General features: G+C 43.2%; 1 protein-coding gene across 7 annotated transcripts in view; it reads left to right on the top strand.

Moving 5' to 3' along the window:
• Positions 1–17,435: 17,435 nt before the first annotated feature.
• LOC130362415 (uncharacterized) overlaps positions 17,436–25,228 on the top strand; it is a 149,319-nt gene continuing 141,526 nt past the window's right edge. For 2 of the 7 annotated variants that reach the window (XM_056566847.1, XM_056566842.1), the window contains exons 1-2: positions 22,458–22,552; positions 24,686–24,786. The gene's annotated coding sequence lies outside the window, so the exon portion shown is untranslated. Of the gene's footprint in view, positions 17,481–22,457; positions 22,553–22,770; positions 22,805–22,836; positions 22,860–23,986; positions 24,023–24,685; positions 24,787–25,228 lie in introns of those variants that run through there. The other 5 variants (XM_056566841.1, XM_056566846.1, XM_056566844.1 and 2 more) reach the window with 4 other exon arrangements.

The following is a 25,228-nucleotide window of genomic DNA, read 5'->3' as shown; positions in this document are numbered from 1 at the left end:
TGGAGCGACCACATGGAATTTGCAACAGCTGGATGCACCCTGGTTAGAAAGCACTGGTCTTTTGCATGGAATTCAGCTCCTTTTTGGTTCAATTGATGGGGTAGCTGATGTGTTGGAGGTAGAAAAGTGGAACTATGGGATTTGTAGTAAAAGAGAAAACTCCAACAGGAAAAAGTCAGTTCACAAAAAGATAGCCACAGCTTTATGTTAATCTCACAACATAGCCATTTAACCCAAAGATCCTTCCTCGGCATGTCCATTACTGTCTGGCAGGTATGTACTAAAATAACCTTATGGTTGATAACCCATATAATTCTAGTTACTATCCTGCTCAGGTTAATGTTTTACCTGGAAGCAAATAAGGTATCTGATGCTATTCAGAAGCGAGCCGTGCTGCTGTGTCATAGGCCCCAAGACATATGATATTACCTGCTCTCTGATGTCTCCTAATAAACCTCATGACTATTCTTATGACGAGATTATTTCAGTGTTAAAGAATAATTTTGCTCCTACCCCATCTGAAACTATGAGGCGTTTCTGTTCTAACAAAAGGAATCAGCTATCTTGTGAAAGCCTTGTGTGTGGCATTTGCTTATGAGGCTGCATTTCTTCATTCAAGAGATAATGTATATAATCCAAATGTAAATCTGCTGCATTATAAAGAGGACAGTGCTAGATCAGTTCCAGAATAGGGTCACTGCTTCAGCTGGGGTGGAAATCACAGAATAATTCAATACCATTTAAAAATGCCCAATATAAACGTCATGTCGCCAGGGACAACCTATACCAAGACACAGACATTTTGTTACGCTATGCGCTCCGGCCACACACGCTGGCTGTGAGCGCATGGTCCCCTTAGCTTCTGCTGTCGACGGGGCTGGGACTCGCATCGCGGGAGGCGCCCGCACGCGAGCCCCAGTCCGTCACTCTCCGGTGGTTTCTCCTGCCTCTGCCTCTCTGCTTTGGCGTGCGTGTCCCTGTCCCTTAGGGCGTGCGCGCACTGGAGCTTTATGATTTAAAGGGCCAGTACGCTCATTAGTGTAATCCACCTGTGGCTTGTTTATAAATTCCTCCACCCTCCTCAGTTCTCTGCCGGATCTTTTTTGCCTTGTGCCCTACGTAAAGCATTCCATTGTATTGCCTTGCCGTGTACCAGATCTCCTGCTTTTGTGACTTGACCTTGCTCCTCTGCCGCCTGCCTACTGAACACCTGCTACATCCTCACTATGCTACTGTGCCACCTGCCCTGACCTTCTGCTATCCAGACTACGAGTTGCCTCACCCCTCCTGTGCCTGCCTTTTTTTGATGACAGGTACCAACAGTTCATACTGATGACCTACATCCCGCTGACCCTCCTCTCATCCAACAAGGGTAACAGTCTTCTCCATTATCAGATGTGCATAAAGATAATGAACCACATATAAAGGACACTTCAAATGAGCCTATGTCATCATATTCATCAGACTGTTTAAAACAGGTATTCGTCACTCCTGTTATTTAGATACTTATGTTTTCTAAGAGGGGAGGATTATTAGGAATTGTCTATAATGTATGTCTAGTGCCACTAGATGGCTCTATAACTGTGAATTTCTGAAATGGTATAGCAATGTCAGTTATTTTAATTCTTTTTTACATATGTAAAAACTTAATTTTTAGTTCAGTCTCATTTTGTTTAACTAGTAAAAAGATATATTACAATGTTGTTGCATCGTATTAATTATCAATTATAATTAAGTACAAGACATAACATCCTCCAGACCCCTCTGTCATTCTCTGTCCTCCTCCTCCAGACCCCTCTCTCCCCTTCTCCTTTAAACTCCTCTGTCCTCCTCCAGACCCCTCTGCCCCCCCCCCAGACACCTAAGTTTTCCTCCCAGCACCTCTGTCCTCCTTTTCTAAGCTTATAAGCACCCCCCCCCCCCCCCCCCGATCCCTAAGCCTTCTCCCTGGCTCCTCTGTCGTCGTCCTCCTTCAGGCTCCTCTGCCCCCACCAGATGCCTAACTATAATAAATGTGTATATGATTGGTGTATGTATTAAGGATGTGCATATACATGATAGATGTGTGAAAGTATGATAGATGTATGTAGGATACACATATCTATCATAAATATACACATGCACATCTATCGTACATACACACATTTACCATGCACACATCTATCATACATACACTCATCTCTCATACATACATACATACACATCCATCATACAAACATCATACACACAATCATCTACCCCTCCTGACCTGCGGTCATGGCCAGCTGCTGATCAGGTGCCTGGGATTTAGTAAGGTTGGAGGCAGCGCTCATAGCTAGGGTATGCCAACTCCTATCCATTCCACTGAAGTATACCTCGCCAGTCTCCACTTTTCCCTACACCCCACCCACCCCAGCGTAGGAAAATTGCATACTGGCAGTTGCAGACAGCAACACCTCGGGCTAGAAACAGACATGCGTACCTGTGCTGTGTCCCTACACCATCTTATCAAGGTTCCTTCATGGCCCTTTGCCACTACTGGGGTCCAGTGTATGGAGGGGGAATATGAGTTTATGTAAAGTGGATTTTATTTAGTAACAGTATGGTGGTATTATCTAGAGAATATGTGGTCATGATGTGAAAGTATCATTTGTTCATGTGCACCCTGTATTTTGTTCTTCATGTAGTGAAGGTTGTTAAATAAGGGTGATTGTACCATGTATGATTATAACATAATAACATTAGTTTTATACTGGCTTTATTTTTAGCTGTATGGCTATTATTTTGAGGAATGTAGTATTACCAAATGTAGAAGATAATCTTATAGTTTTTTTTTTTGTGTGATAGATTTTTTTTGTAGACCGCAGTGATGCCACTGTGGGGTATGGATGTTGATTCCCTATGAGCAATGGGCACAGGTCACATGTCAGCTCCTAGCTAAATTATCTGACACCGTACAGATCTTGTTTTTCTAACCAGTCAGATAATCTAAAGAGCCAATACAGCCTGTCAGGGAAACTCTAAGCTGTATACTGCACCAAAAAAAGTTGTTCCAATAACTTGGTTAACCCAATGTAGTTTATTTGTAACTCTATTCAAATTAAGGCATACAGTCCATAAATGTGGGCCACAAAATAGTTATAATAGATATTAAGCTGGTAACTAATTTTACTTAAGCTGGAAACTGAATTAGTCGCTCGAAATGCATTAGCGCCATTGTGTGGGCAAGGAGGGGACACTTTTTGAACAGCCCCCAGGCCCATTATTCCCTTAATCTGCCCCTGGATGTCATTATTGTTTTCTAATGAACGGTTAGCTTATGTTCTTAGTGATGTCACTGCTGCTCTCTATTAGGCTGTGTTTACAAAGTTGAATGTCCCCTGACAGCAGAGCGCTGGCAGAACATGCTGGCACTAGGACCGCTCTTAAATGCGCCATGTCCACCAGAAAGAATTGACATGTTTATTCTTTATGCGGACTCCAGAATTGGGATTTCCGTTGTTTCTGCTGTGGAAATTCTATAACAGTCTTACTACAGGATATATAGGACGGGTAGTTTTGGGTGCTAGTGTCGTGAAAGCTGGGTGCTCTATATTTCCAGTAATAAAGCAATCTTCAAAAAGGTACATGCACACTATTTCTATTGCAAATAATCTTCACTTTTATATATGATTCATTCCAAAGTAAGTACATGTAGTCACCCAAGTGAGTCAGTCCCCACAATGTCACTTGGAGACCAAACAAGCTCTAGGAATTGATGTGCTCCTGCACAAATATTTCTTTTCCAGCCATCTTCATTCCTTTACTGCCGGTCTGATCAAAAGAACGTGAGCACGTATGCAACATTTCAAGGGCAGCCGTCCTCTTTCTCAAGCATAGTGAACGTATCCCATCACCACATTACATAGACATACAAATCTTGCGAGATCTCAATTATAAAATAGAACAATACATACATTTTAAAAAGTAAAATGCTGTCTAAGTAGATATGGAATCAGATAGTAGCAGTATATAAATATATTTAATCATAGAAAAACCTTAACATTACAAGTCTCATCAATCCGGTTGGGTTGTAACGTATTATGCTTCTGTATCCAGCGTACCTCACTCCTCAGTAATCTCTCTCTAATCTGACCTTTATTGTCACCCTCAATATTCTCCAATATTTGCCATCTAAGTTCGTTCACATTGTGTCCATACTCATGAAAGTGTCTCGCTACACTAGTATCAAATCTTTATTTTTCTTTAATATCTTCGCCTTCATTTTTCTTTTTATATGTACGCATAGCACTTTTATATTCACTAAGTCTTTATTTTATAGCCCTCATTGTCTGGCCCACATAAATCTTCCCACACGGACACTTCATTAAATAGATGACTTGTGTATTGTCACATGAATGCCATCCATTGATCGGGATTCTTGTTGCTTTTATTGGATGAGTTATGATGTCTCTTTTGATTATAGCATTACAGTTTTGATATAACAGGCATGCAAACGTGCCAGATTTTTTTGCTTTTAGAAAAGTTTGTTTTCTAATCAAATCAGCCCTTATTAAATGATTATCTGTCGATTTATTCTTTCTATACACAAATCTTGGGCAATTACGGAACAGACAACCAACTTTTTCATCTGCCTCTAATTCCCAATACTTGTATATAGTTTTTCAAATCATTTTAACAATCAAACCATGAAGCTTTTATTGAAGCAAAAAGGTTGCACACGAATAAAGGTACAAACCATTAACATGGAGGGCAACATGACCAGAACAAAAAGCTGAAATAATGTGTACATCACAAGGCGTAATAACAGCAATAGCATTTGGTGTCAATCAGAATAATAATACAATGACACACAGCAAAAAGCTGACTGGTCTCACTCATTCAAGTACAAGGAAGTGCTCCCAATCAGTGCAGAGTGAAACAATTGAAGAGCAATGGCTCCCATACTACTTCAAACCGGTCCACCGCATCCTCCCAAATAACTGCTATTTTCTCATATAACATGATAAGATTTACTCTATTAATGACACTGGGATAGCTCAAAGTAGGTTGCTTCCACTGAGAAGCAATGTGGATTCTGGCAGCTAATAGAATTATTTGCACAAGGTGGAAAACTTGGAAGGTCATTCTATTAGGTTTAAGACCCAACAGGCAGAAGGCAGGTGTCCTTGGCATGTGGCTTGAGAAAATAGAAGTAAAAAGAGTGATTGCTTGAGACCAAAGAGCGGTTGCCTCCAGACACGACCACCATACATGGTATAGAGTCCCATGCATACCACAGCCGTCAAAGCAAAGGGGTGAGACAGTGGTGTAGATAGCATGCAATCTGGCTGGCACAAAGTAAACTCTATGTAACACTTTAAGAGCAGTCTCCATCAAGGACATCTGCCAACTGCCACAGCTCAATGTGGTGCAACTGTCCCTTCATTGTGAAAGAGTTAAAGTGGTAACAAGATCATGTTCCCAGTCATCCATAAATTTCAGCTAGACACAGTTCGTAGATAGCCAGCACGGCACTACTTCCCCATTTAGGTATAGAACAGTGATGAAATGGCAGACTTGGACTAGGAATGCTGGAGGTGGTGCTCTGATTGGCAATAGTGCATGGAAACGTAACAAAGAAGCAGGAAAATAATCGGCAACTCACCACAGCCAGCTGAGTAAATCTTCTTTTATTTCATACTCACAAATGTATTACATGGGAAGAGGGTAGTGGGGGGACACAGGATGGCGACCAAGCTCCGTTTTGCACGATGATCGTGCTTCCTCCGGCCATAATGGCCGGAGGAAGCACGATCATTGTGCGAAACGGAGCTTGGTCGCCATCCTGTGTCCCCCCACTACCCTCTTCCCATGTAATACATTTGTGAGTATGAAATAAAAGAAGATTTACTCAGCTGGCTGCGGTGAGTTGCCGATTATTTTCCTGCTTCTTTGTTACATAAATTTCAGCTTCCCGTCAGGTGGAGGAGCGTTGAGATGGGCATAAAGTATCGATAATAAACCAGGTCTATCAGGGGTATACAATAAATAAGTTTTAAAAAAATAAGCATTTGGGAGGGAGTATTGGACAATTGAGCTCGATAGAAGGAGAAGATCTGCCTCTTTTGAAAGAGTTCACTGGGTGGGGGAGAGCAAGTGGACTGAAAAGACTCAATAGAGTAGAGCTGTCACCTAAGCAAGAAATCATGTAGTCAAAGGGTCTTATTCTGTATCCACCAAGTAAATCTAGACACAGACAGACCAGGAGGAAAGAGAGCATTAGAAAGAAAGGGGAGACACGGGGACACAGGGGATTGGAGTGAGAATTTAAAGCGAAACTGACACCAGAGAGACATCGAATAAATGGCCACCAGGGCCGAGGAAGGCAGTAGAGTAACTACCGTGCAAGAGTTCTAATAAAGAGTTTTCCAAGGTCACCCACCGAGGGGCTCCAGTAGGTAGTTAATAAGGGCAAGTTGGTCCAGACAGGCAGCATAGTAATATTTAAGGAAGTTGGGGACTGACAGGCCTCCTAATTTCTTATTATAGTGCATCAAAGAGCTGGCTATACGGGGCCGTTTGTACACCCAAATATAAGCAAATATATCTTTTTGAAGGGCCAATATGTCTTTTTTAATCATGGGAATTGGGAGGGAGCGAAATAAATAAAGAAGACGGTGTAGGATCGCCATTTTGACTACATTAACACGGCCTAGCCAGGAGAGATAAGGGAAGTTCTTTTTGGACAAGTCAGATCGGATTGAATTGAAGAGAGGTGGGTAGTTGCGGTTGTATAAGGATGAAAGGGGAAATCTTTGAAATCGAAGTTATGGGAAATATGGTCTCTCATTTGTACGGGAACCTGGCAATGAAAGACCTAAGATTTAGTGACATTAACTCGGAGGCCTGAGCAGGCAGAAAAAGTGTCTAGAAGGGGCAAAATATTTGGCAGTGACACTAGAGGTTCAGTTATCGTCAGAAGCAGGTCGTCCGCAAATAGGGACACCTTGTACTCTGAGGATGCCACTGAAACACTTTTAATGTCAGGATGACCTCTAATCAAGGTCACCAGGGGTTCCACCACCAAGGCAAATAACGCCGGAGAGATAGCACACCCCCTAACGGGTGCAACGACGGATGGTGATAGGTTGGGGAGAAATAGACGGGAGTTTCAGAAAAGCAGTAGGGGAGGAATACAGTATAAATGTGCCAGTACTCTCACAAATGGACCTGAAAAGCCAATTTTTTTAAGAACTGCAAACAGATACTGCCAAGAGACAGAGTCAAAGACCTTTTCTATATCGAGTGATAACACTGACATAGGGATGGAAGTAGTGTTGGACCAGTGAATAAGAGAAAGAACCTTTCTGATGTTATCAGGGGCCTGACGGCCCGGGTACGATACCCGTCTGGTTGAGATGTATCAAGCTTGGTAAATATCTGTTCAAGAGGGTCGCCAGAATCGAAGTCAAAAGCTTTAAATCTATATTTAAAAGCGATATCGGTCTATAATTGGCCATATGCAGGTGATCCTTATTGAGTGTGGGCAAAACTGTAATTGAGGCATCGAGGAACTCAGAGGGGAGGGGTGAAGGATACATAAGGGAATTAAATAAAGACAATAAAGGAGGTTTCAAAAGGGGGCCGAACTTTTTATAATACAGTCGTAGAAAAACTCCCGGCACCGGCTTCTTTTCAAATGCTTTATTGTGCATATAACTTATAAACGCAAGACGCGTTTCGGCTGCTTAGCCTTTTTCAATTGCAATTGAAAAAGGCTAAGCAGCCGAAACTGGTCTTGCGTTTATAAGTTATATGCACAATAAAGCATTTGAAAAGAAGCCGGTGCCGGGAGTTTTTCTACGACTGGATTTGCTATTATCCACGTGCACGGTGAATATCCAGTGCCGCCCTCCTACCTTTGTGAACTTTTTATAATAAGCTGCTGTTAGACCATCAGGGATTTGCCTAATTTAAGACTGGATAAAGAAAGGGAAACTTCTTCGAACGAGATGGGTGCATTCAGGGTCTCTCTAGCATCAGGTGAGAGGGTAGGGAGGGTGAGAGTGGAGAGAAAGTTGAGGAGGGTATCAGGAAAGGAGGGAGAGCAAGCAGGTTCAGAGTAGAGGGAGGAGTAGAACGAATGAAAGGCAGATGCAATTTTATCAGGATGGGAGGAGCGGAGACCAGGGCGGAGCTGGATGCTGTTGACCCTATTAAAAGAAGTCGTTCATTTTAGCATCATTGATAACAGGCGATCAGGTTTATTAGCTAAACTATAATAGGTTGCCTTGGTCCACCTCATAGCCTTCTCATCTCCGATCGACTTTACAGCATCCAGCTGCACTCTGGTATCCTGCAAAGCCCAAAAAAAGGAAGGGGGAGGGGTCCTGTTGATGGGCAAAAGACAATCTATGTAATTTTGCTTCTAATGCCACTTTCCATTAGCATTAGGGTCCAATCACTTTTAATGCCCACAGCCAGTGAAATTATGCGACCTCGGATATATGACTTGTGTGCCAACCAAACCAACTTTGGGTCAGAATCAGGTGTAAAACTAGTGGTGAAAAAGGACTTCAGGTCATCTGACAATTATTTTTTAACCCGAGGCATCATGAGAAGTGACTCTAAGTGATGCTAACGAAACAGGTAGTGAAGGTGGTCCATAAAGTTAAACGCCGCCAGCACCATAACGTGATCGGACCAAACAGATAAAAGATGATGGGTATACAGCAAGTGAGGCAAAGAAGGCGTATTTGTTAGTCAATCTATTCTACGATAATGGCGATGAGCAGGAGAACAGTAAGAATAGGCTCTAGCAATGCCATCAAAGGGGTACTCTGGTGGAAAACATTTTTTTAAATCAACTGGTGCCAGAAAGTTAAACAGATTTGTAACTAACTTATATTAAAAAATCTTTACCCTTCCAGTACTTCTTGGCAGCTGTATGCTACAGAGGAAATTCTTTTCTTTTTGAATTTCTTTTGCCTTGTCCACAGTTATCTCTGCTGACACCTGATGCCCATATCAGGAACTGCCAGAGCAAGAGAAAATCCCCATAGCAAACCTATGCTGCTCTGGGCAGTTCCTGACACAGACAGAGACAAAAAAGAAAATAATTTCCTCTGTAGCATACAGCTGCTAATAAGTACTGGAGGGGTAAAGATTTTTTAATAGAAGTCATTTACAAATCTGTTTAACTTTCTGGCATCAGTTGATCAGTTGAAAAAAGAAATGTTTTCCACCGGAGTACCCCTTTAAACTCTCGGCAGGTATCATCCAGTAAGTGGGTAACAAAAAGAGAAGAGAGAAGGCGCTGTTGGGTCCCTGATCTGCGAAACGGCAAAACGGGGAAATTTTGAAATTGCCCACCCAATTCAAAATATCATAGGTCAGGGAGCCAAGCAGGTCACATATTTTCTGAAAGAATGTCAAAGTCATATCAGTAGGTGCATAGGTATTCACTAAGCAAACACGTTTATCGTACAAAGACCCTAGTAACAGCAAATATCTACCCTCAGTGTCTGAACACTCCTCCTGAACCTGAAAGGGAAAAGAATTATGAAGCATAATCATTATGCCCCTACTTTTCGTAAGATAAGTGGACATGTAAAATCTAGAATAAGACTTATGAAAAAACTGAGGTCGAGATTCCCTCGTGAAATGCGTCTCTTGTAAGCATATAGCAACTGGCGCATATCTCAAGTAATCTCGGCTTGTGCGGTGAATTAAAGCCCCGTACAATGTGAGATAAGATCTTACTCAGTGTGTGACACAGGTCAGAACAAGCAGCTGCATATACCGGAGGGCGCCAGCCCAATATAAGTAGGGAGCAGGGAGATAGATTAACTAACCAGACCCCAGCAGATTGTACACAGTATAAGGAACAAAACATAGACAAACCAAACATAAACAAAACAAATAGTCTGTAGCAGTCGGAAAGATAGACCACCAAAAAGCATGGACCATCATACTTCCAAACACCCAAATTCGGGATGTGAGAGCGCAGTAGTCCAACTCGGAGACAGCCTAAAACAAAAGGAAGTAGTAGTCCTGCACAAAAAATAAATAAATAAAAAAATGAAGTCCAAAGCATACGGTCTTGCTGGAGGTTAGAGAGGAGAAACCATAAAAGTTACTGAAAATAAAGTAAAACAAAATGGCCGTCAGTCCATAATACAGTATAAGAGTGGATTGCAGGGCAAACATTGCAGAGTCATGTCCGAGCTAGTATAAATTTGGACAGGTCCATCCATAGAAAATAGTAAAAACTAATCCAAAATTACTGGAGTTCAAGGAGGTGCAGCTTACGGGCCAGGAGGTGGTGGGCCCCTGCGGGACTTGTCAACCGGCAGCTATGACCGATCGGGGCGGCCAGATTGCTGGGGTAAAGGTGGAAGGTCCACTGCAGCTATATTCTCCCAAGCTAAGGCTTCACGGGCATCAGAAAGCTTTCACACCACATGAGTACGGCCGTTGACTTAGAAGGTGAGGGAAAAGGGGAACCCCCACCTGTATTTCACTCCCTTCCGTTGGAGGGCCAATGTAACAGGAAGAAAGTCATCTGCCAGCTCATCTATTTACGCTTCCGAGTCCGCCATGCGCTGGCCCAAGTCATGCAGCTGCGAAGTGACATCGGAGACCGACTTAGCCAGCTCAGTCTGGAATAAGTCCTTAATATTGCGGAACATTGCCACTGGAGAGAGATCCTCTGGTGCTCGGGCGTCATCTCCATCAGAAGGCGGCACTGGGGAACTCGAGCGGGAAGCCGCCATCTTGGTGCTAGTTCTTGCTCGAAAGATGTCTGGGATAGAGAGGAGAGGTGCTGCAATAGTCTCTGGTTTCTCCTCCGTTGGGGGCGGGACATGTTCCCCCACAAAAGGAGGTAGGTTAGCGCTAGGTTGGAGCGAATAACGGCTATAAAGAAGGCTGGTAACTCTGGTCAGCACCAAGCTCACATCAGGTAGGTCCCTTCCGGTGAGCCGCGAGCATGCGCCTTTCTAATCATTTTAGAATGACTATCATAGGTAGAAAATAAACTAACTTCTGTTTCCTGACATTCTTTCTTTTTATTTTTTATTTTTCCTCAATTCTTCTCTAGGGATTTTTTCTACTTCTTTCCCAATCTCCTATATTTCTCTTTTATCATATCTTCTCTGTACACATTTTTCAATCAACATTTTTTTTATTTCTCTAAAATTCCCCTTCATTACTGCATATTCATTTCATTCTAATCAACAGCCCATTTGGTATACCTTTAAAGAAAAACTGTCAACCAGTTCACCCACACTAAACCCAATATACAGGGTGATAGTGTGGGTGAACTGGAGTCCAACAAAGGGTCACTTACTTTAGTGTGTGCCCTGGCCGCTGAGTTCTCCCCTGCTTAAGTTCTGTTTGTTCTGGTTGTAGTAGCGCTTTGAAGGCAGTCCCCCAGCATCCATATTTCTTTGGGTCCCAGAGGAAGAGGCCTAAGCCCGCCCTGTGGTTTGCGTTGGGCCCTCGCTACTCCTGACTTCTGTAGAAAGGGCTCGGCGCATGCGCAGTTACAATGTGTAGAGCGCTCTCCAGGGATGCACAGCTTTCACGTCATCATGACTTGATATCTGCGTAAAATCTTAAAGAGCAAAAAAATCCTCCCCAAATCATAAATAATTCTTGCATAGAATAAGCTCAAGTAAATCCATCAAAAATGCAATCTTCCTGTTACTTAGCGTATTGTCCTTTATTAAAGGGGTTATCCAGCATAAGGTGATTTTAGTACGTACCTGGCAGACAGTAATGGACATGCTTAGGAAGGATCTGCGCTTGTCTTGGGCTAAATGGCTATGCTGTGAGATTACCATAATGCTGTGGCTAGCTTTCTGTGAACTTGTATTTCCTGTTTTCAGTTTTCTTGTTTGCCTACAAATCCTATGATACCATTTTCCTCCTTCCCACACATCAGCTACCCCACCCATTGAAACATAAATGAGCTGCAGACCTGTGGTTTTCAATAAGGGTGCCTCCAGCTGTTGCATTAGTTGCAGATTGCTCTCTCCCCCCATTGAAGCAGACAGGCTCCCTGTCATCAGCTGACTAGTGAGTCAGGTCTCGACTGCATTGCATGCTGGGAAAAATCAGAGACAGCAGTCATTTTGTATGCTGGTAAAAATAAATATTGAGATGAAAATCACATAAGAATTGTGAGAAAACCGTCACACACAGATACAGACACTATATTATGAACTACACTAACTTTACAGCCCCTGTAGCATAGTCAAATAAAAAAAGAATCCTGGAATACCCCTTTAACTGTTCTTTTATTGCCACCATTTCTATCCTGGGTGGGTTGTTTGTATATAGGCTTTTTATGCCTAATGTGCATAACAGAGCCTGTTGAATGTCTTTCAGCTCTGCTATGCAATCTAGAAATTGATTGGTGTCACATAGACAATTTGGTAAAGGCGCAACTATTTTCTGAAGATGACTATCCAAAAATATTGCCAAAGGGCTCAAAATGGAATTCACCCCGGAGACAATAGGTTTATAAATTTTTTTTTTTTGCACCTTTGGCAAGAAATATAACACGGGGGTATGAGGTGAATCATTCTTAAGGGCACTTTTTTCCTGAATAGATCATAGATCAGCTCTCACCCAGCTGCCCAGACACTTGGTCTTTTGGTATGTGGTTACACCACTGCATTTTTCTGCTGTGGTGCAGCTATGTGTAGAACATGTCAACATGCTACAGTTACTACTAACTTTTCAAACTCTGCAAGAAATAAAGTATACTATATTAAAAAGTACTTGAATTGTTTTGTGCATCAAGTATGTAGGATGCACAAAACGAAAATTGAAGACTCGCATCATGGAACATCTCTATGATATTAACAACAATTCTACTTGTTCTTAATCAGGAGCCTCTTCTTATTTTGTAGAAAAACATGGTGATTCAAAAAGTTTTTTTTTTTTTTTTTACAGTGTATGCCATCGAAAAAGTTACATCAGGAACCAGAGGTGGTGATTTGCATAAAAAACTTTTGAATAGAGAAGCTTATTGGCAGTTTGTACTTGATACCTGCATACCTCTGGGTCTAAATATCAGGCAAGAATTGCTGGTACACTATGATTAATATGTTTTGATGGAATTTTCCTTACATATATACATACATACAGTGGGGATCAAAAGTTTGGGCACCCCAGGTAAAAATTTGTATGATGTGCATAAAGAAGCCAAGGAAAGATGGAAAAATCTCCAAAAGGTATCAAATTACAGATTAGACATTCTTATATGTCAAAAAAAGTTAGATTTTATTTCCATCATTTACACTTTTAAAATAACAGAAAAAAAATGGCATCTGCAAAAGTTTGGGCACCCTGCAGAATTTATAGCATGCACTGCCCCCTTTGCAAAGCTGAGACCTGCCAGTGTCATGAATTCTTCTCAATCATCATCTGGGAAGACCAGGTGATGTCAATCTCAAAGGTTTTAAATGCCCAGACTCATCTGACCTTGCCCCAACAATCAGCACCATCGGTTCTTCTAAGCAGTTGTCTAGAAATCTGAAACTGAAAATAGTTGACGCTCACAAAGCTGGAGAAGGCTATAAGAAGATAGCAAAACGTTTTCAGATGTCAATATCCTCTGTTCAGAATGTAATTAAGAAATGGCAGTCATCAGGAACAGTGGAAGTTAAAGCAAGATCTGGAAGACCAAGAAAAATTTCAGACAGAACAGCTCACAGGATTGTGAGAAAAACTATTCAAAACCCATATTTGACTGCACAATCCCTCCAGAAAGATCTGGCAGACACTGGAGTTGTGGTACACTATTCCACTATAAAGAGATACTTGTACAAATATGGTCTTCATGCAAGAGTCATCAGAAGAAAACCTCTTCTACGTCCTCACCACAAAAATCAGCATTTGAACTTTGCAAATGAACATATAGACAAGCCTAATGCATTTTTGAAACAAGTTCTGTGGACCGATGAGGTTAAAATTTAACTTTTTGGCCGGAATGAGCAAAGGTACGTTTGGAGAAGAAGGGGAACAGAATTTAATGAAAAGAACCTCTGTCCAACTGTTAAGCATGGGGGTGGATCAATCATGCTTTGGGGTTGTATTCCAGCCAGTGGCACAGGGAACATCTCACGAGTAGAAGGAAAAATGGATTAAATAAAATTTCAGCAAAGTTCGGATGCTAACTTGATGCCATCTGTGAAAAAGCTGAAGTTAAAGAGAGGATGGCTTCTACAAATGGATAATGATCCTAAACACACCTCGAAATCCACGGGGGATTACATCAAGAGGCGTAAACTGAAGGTTTTGCCATGGCCTTCACAATCTCCTGACCTCAACATAATTGAAAATCTATGGATAGACCTTAAAAGAGCAGTGCATGACAGACAGCCCAGAAATCTCAAAGAACTGGAAGACTTTTGTAAGGAAGAATGGACAAAGATACCTCAAACAAGAAATGAAAGACTCTTGGCTGGCTACAAAAAGCGTTTACAAGCTGTGATACTTGCCAAAGGGGGCAGTACAAGATATTAGCTCTGCAAGGTGCCCAAACTTTTGCAGATGCCATTTTTTTAGTTTTCTGTTATTTTGAAAGTGTAAATGATGGAAATAAAACCTAACGTTTGCTGACATATTATGGCTTCTTTATGCACATTAATAAAATTTTTTACCTGGGGTGCCAAAACTTTTAATCCCCACTGTAGTGCGCTCTCACTCCTGAGCCTTGTTGTGCGTCCGCAGAACATTTTACGCCCACATATGGGGTATTTCCGTATTCAGGAGAAATTGCTTACAGATTTTGGGGGTCTTTTTTTTTCCTTTTACCGCTTGTGAAAATGAAAAGTATGGGGCAACACCAGCATGTTAGTGTAAAATTTTTTTTTTTTTACATTAACATGCTGGTGTAGCCCATAACTTTACCTTTTCATAAGGGGTAAAAGGAGAAAAAGCCCCCCAAAATTTGTAACACAATTTCTCCCGAGTACGGAGATACCCCATATGTGGCCCTAAACTGTTTCCTTGAAATATGACAGGGCTCCAAAGCGAGAGAGCGCCATGCGCATTTGAGGCCTAAATTGGGGAACTGAATACCCCACGGCAGTGTTTCCCAAACAGGGTGTCTCCAGCTGTTGCAAAACCTTGATAGTCAGTGGCTGTCTGGCAATACTGGGAGTTTTTGTTTTTCAACAGCTGGAGGCTCCGTTTTGGAAACATTGACGTACAAGATGTTTTTTTAATTTTTTTTATTGGGGGGGACTGTGTAGGGGTATGTGTATATGTAGCATTTTACTTTTTATTTTGTGTAGGTGTAGTGTAGTGTAGTGTTTTTAGGATACATTCACAAGGTTGGGTTTGTAGTGAGTTTGAGCTGTGGCGGAAAATTGGCTGCATCACAAACTTGCAGCAGAAAACCTCCAGCTGTTGAGGCAAACCTCCAGCTGTTGAAAAACTACAACTCCCAGCATGCACTGACAGACCATACATGCTGGGAGTTGTAGTTATGCAACAGCTGGAGGCACATTGGTGCCTCCAGCTGTTGCAAAACTGCAACAATCAGCATGCAATGACAGTCGAAGGGAATGCTGGGAGTTGTAGTTATGCAACAGCTGAATGCACACTTTTTCATAGAAAAAATGTGCCTCCAGCTGTTACATAACTGCAACACCCAGCATGCACAGACTACCAAAGAGCATGCTGGGAGTTGTAGTTGGAACAACAGCTGTTGCAAAACTACAACTCTCAGGATGCCCTTTGGCTGTGCATGCTGCGAGTTGTTGCTAAGCAACAGTAGGAGGTCAACAGGCCTCACCTCCTGTTGTATCCTGACACCGGGACTGATCCTGCTGCTCCTGTCGCCACCACCGCCGGAACGGGGACAGGTAAGGGACCCCCGCCGGCGACGATCTCCGCTCCGATCGCCGTCCCGATCACCGCCCAGCAGGGTCGTGATTGGTCGGTCGTTCCGGGTAAGGGTTCTGGGTCTCGGACAGCCCCATTCACCCTTTTTTTCCGGGTCACCGGGTCACTGAATTAATTTGGGTTACATTGCAGTTTGGTAATCATGCAGTAACTCGTGTAGGTGTGATTTATAGACCGCCTGGCCAAGTAAAGGAATTAGATGATCAGCTAGTTGAGAAAATAGCTAAAATGACATTAAAAGGTGGAGCTATCATTATGGGAGACATTACTTTTCCTTACGTGAACTGGAAAACCAAAATTGTAAGTTCTGCCAGGAGTACAGATATTCTAAACTCTCTATTGGCATTATCTCTACAACAATTAGTTTAGGGGCTCCACTAAAAGGATGCCATTTTAGATTGAGTATTCACAAATGTGGATTCTGTATTTGAAATAACTGTAGGTGAAAGCTTGGGATCTAATGATCACCAGTCAATGTGGTTTAACCTGTTCAGGACACCGGGCATATGCCCTGCATCCCGAGTCCTTAAAGGGGTACTCTGGTGAAAACCTTTTTTCTTTTAAATCAACTGGTGCCACGAAGTTAAACATATTTGTAAATTACTTCTATTAAAAAATCTTAATCCTTCCTGTACTTATTAGCTGCTGAATACTACAGAGGAAATTCTTTTCTTTTTGGAATGCTCTCTGATGACATCACAAGCACAGTTCTCTCTGCTGACGTTATTATAATAATAATAATAATAATAATAATAACACTTTATTTAATGTTGTCCTTAGTGGGATTTGAACCCAAGGCCCCAGCACTGCAAGGCAGTAGTGCTAACCACTGAGCCACCATGCTGCCCTTAGCATACATCTGTTATGCATGGTTGCTAAAATGGACAGAGATGTCAGCAGAGAACACTGTGCTCGTGATGTCATCAGTTTTCCAAAAAGAAAGGAATTTCCTCTGTAGCATTCAGCAGCTAATAAGTACTGGAAGGATTAAGATTTTTTAATAGAAGTAATTCACAAATATGTTTAACTTTCTGGCACCAGTTGATTTAAAAGAAAAAAGGTTTTCACCTGAGTACCCCTTTAAGGATGAGGGGCGTATGCATACGCCCGTGGGAATTCCGGTCCCCACCGCTAGCCGGTTGGGGACTGGACTGGAATGCCTGCTGAAATCATTCAGCAGGCACCCTGGCACATCGCCCAGGGGGGTCCTGAGACCCCCCCTCCCCATGTCGGTGATCGCAGAAAATCGCATGTCAATTCAGACATGCGATTTTCTGCTATTCCGGGCTGATTGGGTCTCTGGTGACCCGTTCACCTGGATAATAGCGATGATCAGAGCTGTCAGGGACAGCCCCAATCATCTTGAGGGCTGGGAGTGAGGTCGCAGAGCTGCAATCTCCTCCTATCCCCTGCCATTGGTCAGAACTGATTCTGACCAATGGCAGAGCAGGACAGTGGGTTGCCATGGCAACCCCCCGTTCTGCCCACCCCTGGATGTCGAGGGGATCGTGGGAAGAAGATGGAGGCCGGTACCTGCAGGAGAAGATGCCTGGAGATCCCCGATCGTCGCTGCAGACTGCTGAATCTTGTGTAAGGTAGGGAAACTACAGTGGGGGGGGGGGGGGGATTTAAAGTAAAAGTAAAGTGATCTTTACTGTGGCAACCACTAAGAAGGCCAAACTGCAACTCCCAGCATGCCCAGAAAGCCAAAGGCTGTCTGAGCATGCTGGGAGTTGTAGTTTTGCAACATCTGGAGGGTCATAGTTTGGAGACCACTGTTACAGTGGTGCCCAAACGGTAGCCCTCCAGATGTTGCCAAACTACAACTCTCAGCATGCCTGGACTGCCCAGGCATGCTGGGAGTTGTAGTTCTGTAACATCTGTCCCTTCAGATTTAGCCATTTTCATGACATTTTTGAAAATTGCTGCTCTACTTTGAAGCCCTCTAATTTTTTCAAAAAGCAGAAATATGTCCATTTTATGATGCCAACATAAAGTGGACATATTGTATTTGTGAAGAAAAATAAAATGTATTTGGAATATCCTTTTTCCTTACAAGCAGAGAGCTTCAAAGTTAGAAAAATGCTAAATTTACAAAATTTTCATGACATTTTGGGATTTTTCACCAAAAAAGGATACAAGTAATGCCGAAAATTTACCACCAAAATAAAGTAGAATATGTCACGAAAAAACATTCTCAGAATCAGAATATTCGGTAAAAGTGTTTTCGCGTTATTAATTCGTAAAGCGACGGTGGTCAGAATTGCGAAAAAGGGCTCAGTCCTTAAGGTGAAAAAGGGCTGCGTCCATAAGGGGTTAATATAAGAACAGTGAAGGAGTCACACCACACAAAAACAAAAGTTTTAGATTTTAGAAAAACTTTTCTAAAATGAGATTAGTGGTAAATTAGTCCCTATCAGACTGGAACTGTTTCAATGGAGTCCAGGAGAAATGGGACTACTTAAAAATTGCATTATTAAAGGCAACAGATAATTTGTGTTAGGCTTGTCAGTAAAAGCAAAAAAGGGAAGAGACCACTGTGGTACCCAAAATCATAAAAAAAACTAAAAGCTAGCATTCAGTAATTATAAAAAAAAAAAAGCAGAGGAGAAACTAGCTAGTAGGACATTCTTCAGATCTAGAAAATAAAAAAGGAAACTAAAACAAGAAATAGAAAAAAGAAGAAGTAAGGTAGCTTTATAATAGGAGGAAGGGATCGAACAAGAACTGGTAACTAGGTTGTGTACCCTATACAACCTCAGAGTAAATAAATGTGAAGAGAAAAGGTAAGCGTTCTCTAGTAAGATCCTTGAATATATAGTGTATGGGAGCTTGTTGTGTCCAATGAATCAGATATATTACTTGTATATAAATATATATAGTATTGATGTTGTATCCAATCAGTAGAAAATAGAAATCAAATTATATCATTAAAATATACATATTTATTTAGTATATGATTACAAACTTGAGCTGTCTGCAGGGCCCTTGCAGAAGTTCACTGTATTTAACCCCTTAAGGACTCATGACGTTCTCATACGTCTTAATTTCAGAGTCCTTAAGGACTCATGACGTATGAGAACTTCATGAGCTTTCCCAGCCCCCCGCAGCCAGCTGGAGCGGAGCCGGTGTCCGATGCCTGCTGAAATCGTTCAGCAGGCATTGCGGCATATCGCCCAGGGGGGTCATGATGACCCCCCCATGTCGGCGATGGCCGCAGATCGCTGTACAATTCAGCCCAGCGATCTGCGGCAGATTCCGGGTCAATCGGGTCTCCAGTGACCCGGAATTACTGGCTGATCTCTGACAGCCCCGAACAGCCATAGCCAGCAGGGGTGAGGTGGCACTGGTGCCACCTCACGATCGCCCTGATTCGTCGGCCGGTTTACCGGCCGACCAATCAGGGCACCTGCTGCGGGTGTCACTCCCACAACCAGATCCGCCCCTCTTCCAGAGGACGTGAGCGGGTGCAGGACGTGGACCCCGGCAGCTGGGGACCCCGATCCCCGGCGTCCCTGTTAGGATCGGGGCCCCAGGAGCGTCTGCGAGAGACTGACCTGCAGTGGCGGCGTGGATCAGCAGTTGGAGGGGAGTGACAGCCTCCTGCTGTTGCTTAGCAACAGCTCCCAGCATGCAAAAAGGGCATGCTGGGAGCTGTAGTTATGCAACAGCAGGAGGCAGACCACCACAACTCCCAGCATTCCCTTATGGGCATGCTGGGACTTATAGTTTTGCAACAGCTGGAGGCACATTTTTTCTATGGAAAAGTGTACCTTCAGCTGTTGTATAACTACAACTCCCAGCTTGCACAAACAGCTAAAGTGCATGCTGGGAGTTGTAGTGGTGCATCTGCTGGTTGCATAACTACAACTCCCAGCATGCCCGTTGGCTGTCGATGACTTCTGAGAGTTGTAGTTTTGCAACAGCTGAAGGCACACTGGTTGTGAAACCCTGAGTTAGGTCACAAACTCAGTGATACATAACCAGTGTGCCTACAGCTGTTGCAAAACTAAAACTCTCAGCATGTACAGTCTGTCAGCGCATGCTGGGAGTTGTAGTTTTGCAACAGTTGGATGTCCCCCCCCCCCCCCCAATGTGAATGTACAGGGTACACTCACATGGGCGGAGGTTTACAGTAAGTATACGGCTGCAAGTTTGAGCTGCGGCAAATTTTCTGCCGCAGCTCAAACTGCCAGCGAGAAACTACTGTGAACCCCCACCCGTGTGACTGTACCCTAAAAACACTACACTAACACAAAATAAAATAAAAAGTAAAAAACACTACATATACACATACCCCTACACAGCCCCCCTTCCCTCCCCAATAAAAATGAAAAACGTCTGGTACGCCACTGTTTCCAAAACGGAGCCTCCAGCTGTTGCAAAACAACTACTCACAGTATTTCCAGACAGCCACTGACTGTCCAGGCATGCTGGTAGTTTTACAACAGCTGGAGGCACCCTGTTTGGGAATCAGTGGCGTAGAATACCCCTATGTCCACCCCTATGTCCACCCCTATGCAAGTCCCTAATTTAGGCCTCAAATGCGCATGGCGCTTTCACTTTGGAGCCCTGTCGTACTTCAAGGCAACATTTTAGGGTCACATATGGGGTATTGCCGTACTCGGGAGAAATTGTGTTACAAATTTTGGGGGGTATTTTCTGCTTTTACCCTTTTTAAAAATGTAAACTTTTTGGGAAACCAAGCATTTTAGGTAAAACATTTTTTTTTTTTTTTTTACATATGCAAAAGTCGTGAATCACCTGTGGGGTATTAAGGATCACTTTACCCCTTGTAATGTTCCCTGAGGGGTCTATTTTCCAAAATGGTATGCCATGTGTTTTTTTTTTTTTTTTTTTGCTGTCCTGGCACCATAGGGGCTTCCTAAAGGTGACATGACCCCCCAAAACCATTTGTCGCTCTTTCCCTTCTGAGCCCTCTACTGCGCCCACCGAACACTTTACATAGACATATGAGGTATGTCCTTACTCGAGAAAAATTGGGTTTCAAATACAAGTAAAAATGTTCTTTTTTACCCCTTGCAAAAATTGGGTCTACAAGAACATGCGAGTGTAAAAAATTAAGATTGTGAATTTTCTCCTTCACTTTGCTGCTATTCCTGTTAAACACCTAAAGGGTTAAAATACTGACTGAATGTCATTTTGAATACTTTTGGGGGTGCAGTTTTTATAATGGGGTCATTTGTGGGGTATTTCTAATATGAAGGCCCTTCAAATCCACTTCAAAACTGAACTGGTCACTGAAAAATAGTGAGTTTGAAAATTGTGAAAAATTTGAAAATTGCTGCTGAACTTTGAAGCCCTCTGGTGTCTTCCAAAAGTAAAAACTCATAAATTTTATGATGCAAACATAAAGTAGACATATTGCATATGTGAAAAAAAAAAATGTATTTTGAATATCCATTTTCCTTACAAGCAGAGAGCTTCAAAGTTAGAAAATGCTAAATTTTCTATTTTTTCGTAAAATTTTGGGATTTTTCACCAAGAAAGGATGCAAGTTACCACAAAAATTTACCACTATGTTAAAGTAGAATATGTCACGAAAAAACAATCTCGGAATCAGAATGATAACTAAAAGCATTCCAGAGTTATTAATGTTTAAAGTGACAGTGGTCAGAATTGCAAAAAATGGCCGAGTCCTTAAGGTGAAAAAGGGCTAAGTCCTTAAGGGGTTAAACATAAATACATTTCCTAAAAAACCATAAAAATGATAATAAACGTATAAAACAGAATATGGTACTGCCAGTTAAGTATAAAAATGAGTCTTGGTCAAAGGTTATCTAAGGGAATATTGCAAAGGTATGATAGTTCTAGTTCCTGAAAGATAAGCAGCAAATCTTGTTTTCTGATCCTGGGAAAGCAGGGTGATGTTACAATTAGATGCTGTGCATCCGTTGGTAGTCTAGTAGACTCCTGTAGTGGAAAAAAGGTAATAGGTGCTATGCACCGTACTGTAGATAGTATGTCCTATATGTTATTATTTATCCGTTGGCGGTACACTGGTAACCTATAAAGGAAACCGGTTGGAGGAAAATGATGCGTGCTGTGCACTGCTTACTGATTCCGATGTTCGGTCCCGCGGCGCTCTCACACGTACCTGCCTATGGTTCCAGCTGGATAGTGGTATCATCTTTCCTTGTTGGCGATCCACTGTCGCAGGCGAACCAGGGGAGGGAGAGATTGCTGTGTGATGTCCGGAGTCGGAGAAATCCTGTAGATGGTGCGGGCGGCGTCTTTCACATGGTTTAGCACGCCGGGTTCTAAAGTCCTGTCTTTATGTCAGATGAGGATAAACTTAAAAGATCTTGAAGTGGCAGTGCTGTATTGCTAGTAGGCTAGGGCATCTGTGCAGCTGTTGCACAGTTACCCTACTAGCAATACAGCACTGCCATTTCAAGATCTTTTAAGTTTACCCTCATCTGACATAAAGACAGGACTTTAGCACCCGGCGTGCTAAACCACGTAGAAAAAAAGACGCCGCCCGCACCATCTACAGCACTTCTCCTACTCCGGACATCACACAGCGATCTCTCCCTCCCCTGGCTCACAGGTGGCAGTGGATCGCCAACCAGGACAGGCGATACCACTATCCGGTTGGCAGAGGCGGGTAAGTTTGAGAGCACCGCGGGACCGAACATCTGGATCGGTAAGCAAAGCACAGCACGCACCGTTTTTCTACAACAGGTTTCCTGCATAGGTTACCACTGTACCACCAACGTATATGTGTTAAGGCTAATTTATTAAGCATGTATTTGTGGGAGGGGCGGGATTTCGCTATACGAACCCGCGGCAGTACCTGTGCTTGACGCCACGGGTTCGTCACGTGCTTCCGATCAGCTGACTTGTCGTGTCAGCTGACCGAACCCGGAAGTCGCAGACATGGTCGGCGAGGGAGCGGGTAAGTGGCCGGACTGAGCGGGGGTAGCAAATCCTGATCTTCCCTTGCTCTGGAGGTAAGTCAGAGAGGCGGGGTCCCCCTGTTCAGCCCGGCCCATACTGCGGTCGGCTCGGGCCACACTAACAAGGGTTTTGACGGATGTGCCTGCTCGGGCCACGCTACATAGAGCGGTATTTAGCAAGTAGTTAATTGCCGGCTTGGGCAATGCTACATAAACGCAGCATTTTTAGGGGGTAGTCGCCAGCTCGGGCCACGCTATTATGTTTTGTTATATGGTAGGGCCTGGGGCTGGATATGGCCAGCTAGGGCCATGCGATTTACATATGGGCCAGCTCAGGCCACACTACAATGTTGTGCTAGTAGCGTTCATGCAGCGCATGTGCTTGTAGTACCAGTGCTGCGTGGACGCTGGTAGTACCGTACATGCACCCATATTATTCATACTCTGCTCCGCTCTGCACATTTCAGTAAGGGGTTAATTATATGTCGGCACGCTCTGACTGCTCCGCTCTGCACATTACAGTAGGGGTTACTTATATGCCAGCACGCTCTCTGATTGCTCTGCACATTACAGCAAGGGGTAATTATATGCTGGCACGCTCTGACTGCTCCGCTCTGCACATTACGGTAGTGGTTACTTATATGCCAGCACGTCTTTGACTGCTCTGCACATTACAGCAATGGGTTAATTATATGCCGGCACGCTCTGACTGCTCCGCTCTGCACATTACAGTAGGGGTTACTTATATGCCGGCAAGCTCTCTGACTGCTCTGCACATTACAGCAAGGGGTTAATTATATGCCAGCACGCTCTCTGATTGCTCTGCACATTACAGTAGGGGTTAATTATTTTCCAGCATGCTCTCTGACTGCTCCACTCTGCGCATTACAGTAGGGGTTAATTATATGCCAGCATGCTCTCTGACTGCTCTGTACATTAAAGTAGGGGTTAATTATTTTCCAGCACGCTCTCTGACTGCTCCGCTCTGCACATTACAGTAGGGGTTAATTATATGCCAGCATGCTCTCTGACTGCTCTGTACATTACAGTAGGGGTTATTTATTTTTCAGCACGCTCTCTGACTGCTCCGCTCTGCACATTACAGTAGGGGTTAATTATATGCCAGCATACTCTCTGACTGCTCTGCCCTGCACATTACTGTAAGTGGTTTATTACATGCCAGCACGCTCTCTGACTGCTCCGCTCTGCACATTACGGTAAGGGGTCAGTTATATGCCAGCACGCTCTCTGACTGCTCTGCACATTACAGTAGGGTTAATTATAGTCCAGCAGGCTCACTGACTGCTCCACTCTGCATATTACAGTAGGGGTTAATTACATGTCAGCACGCTCTCTGACTGCTCCGCTCTGCGCATCACTGTAAGGGGTCAATTATATGCCAGCACGCTCACTGACTGCTCCTCTCTGCATATTACAGTAGGGGTTAATCACATGCCGACACGCTCTGACTGCTCCGCTCTGCATATTACAGTAGGGGTTAATTACATGCCAGCATGCTCTGACTGCTCCGCATATTACAGTAGGTGTTAATTATATGCCAGCACGTTCTCTGACTGCTCCGCACTGCGTATTACAGTAGGGGTTAATTATATGCCAGCACGCTCTCTGACCATTCCGCTCGGCACATGACAAGTAGGGGTTAATCATATGCCAGCACGTTTTCTGGCTGCTCCGCTCTGCACATTAAACTAAGGGGTTAATCATATGCCAGCGCGTTTTCTGGCTGCTCCGCTCTGCACATTACAATTAAGGGTTAATTATATGCCGGCACGCTTCCTGGCTGCAGGGGCTTTGTTACATACATCAAGCGAATGCATGGCTACGTTATGAAAGCTTAGTGATATATATTCTCCTTACAGGTTTAAATTAAAATAAAAAGAATAAGGGGAGGATTTCTTCGAGGTATCAGATGATCGAGCACATCATACACGTCCTTAATTATTCGTGTCAGGGTGTTTAGGTAGGTTCAGCTTTAGCATGTTTTACGTATTGAGTGTGTGTTATGCCTAGCATTCTTCTGCCACCCGTGTACAGATATAATTATGCGGAAGCATTAAAAAAAAAAAAAAATGTTTTTGTGTTTATGTGAAATTTAGATAAATTATTTCCTTAGGTGCTACGGTCCCCATTTAGGCTTTAACCGATCCTCCGTGACAAACACTTCGTTAGCAAGGTTGGTCCATGGTAGTTGAAGGGTCACTCAAGGGTACGTGTATATTGTCCTCACGCTCACAGGATATATACTGTACACACGCTGGCAGGTTTTATACTGTACTCACGCTCGTGGGATTTGTACTGTACTCAAGCTCGCAGGATTTATACTGTTCACACGTTCATAGGTTAACAGTATACACGCTCATAGGATTTACATTGTACATATGCTCAGAGGGTTTATACTGTAC

The sequence above is a fragment of the Hyla sarda genome, chromosome 3 (genome assembly GCF_029499605.1).
Source record: "Hyla sarda isolate aHylSar1 chromosome 3, aHylSar1.hap1, whole genome shotgun sequence".
Classification (NCBI taxonomy): Eukaryota; Metazoa; Chordata; class Amphibia; order Anura; family Hylidae; genus Hyla; species Hyla sarda.
This window is presented reverse-complemented; position numbering and strand designations above follow the sequence as displayed.